Source organism: Atta colombica, unplaced genomic scaffold (assembly GCF_001594045.1).
Source record: "Atta colombica isolate Treedump-2 unplaced genomic scaffold, Acol1.0 scaffold126, whole genome shotgun sequence".
Taxonomy (NCBI): domain Eukaryota; kingdom Metazoa; phylum Arthropoda; class Insecta; order Hymenoptera; family Formicidae; genus Atta; species Atta colombica.
The window spans coordinates 1,916,714-1,917,682 of NW_017259213.1; positions in this window are offsets into that span (position 1 = coordinate 1,916,714).

The window sequence follows — 969 nt, forward strand, 5'->3', positions numbered from 1 at the left end:
CACACACACACACACACACACACACACACACACACACACACACACACACACACACACACACACACAATTTTAAGAAAAAGTGAAAATTTTCTCATTGCCGCTATTCTGAAAAGCTTTGAGAACATTAATATTTGATCAAGAAATCTCCTACCGTTGCTCCAAAGACCAATCACAATCGAGTTGAATGGTCGTTGAAAATATAAAAGATCGCTTAACAACACCAACGCGTTACTTTTGGCTCATACATCCTAGATTCTGAAGGATCGTTCGTTCGTAATAGTTCGCAATAAATTTTGGAAGTTTAAAGAATTATATACAAGTGTCTAGACTGTAAGAAGGCCGCTAGCGTTTCATCATGATTTGGAAAAGAAGAGACTCGATATCGACTTTCATCATTTATCAAACATGAATTCTGTCTATCTGAGAGTTTTAAAAAAAATAGAAAGGCAAAAAAAAATCGTACACCGATGTAGTGATTTTTGGGAAGGCTATGAAAAACGCACGGAATTTACAATGCATGCAAGCGTTGATGGCATATGATATAGTGCGGAGAGGAGTAAAGAAGTCTTGAATCATAGATTAGTGATGGCGATGTTTCAATAATAATTTACTTGTAATTGTTTAAAGATTGTATTTGTGTGAGTTATATTAAGATATCTAACAGTCATGTTATGAATCAGCAGAATGAAACAAATTTGGAAAGAATAAAATCCTTTTCAGGGCCATTTATTCATACAAGAAATTTTAAACAATACACAACAAGATTTGTTGTGTATTGTATATATAAAACATATGTATATATAAAACATTTATATTCCAAATATAAAAAAATATATTTTACATTTAATCATGTAGAAAGCTACATCTCTTTTTCTTGTAAAATTTATCATTATAAATACTAAAATAAATATTCACGTCAATATGTATAAAATCGAACAATAGCTCCTAAATATTAGCTAGTAAATATTT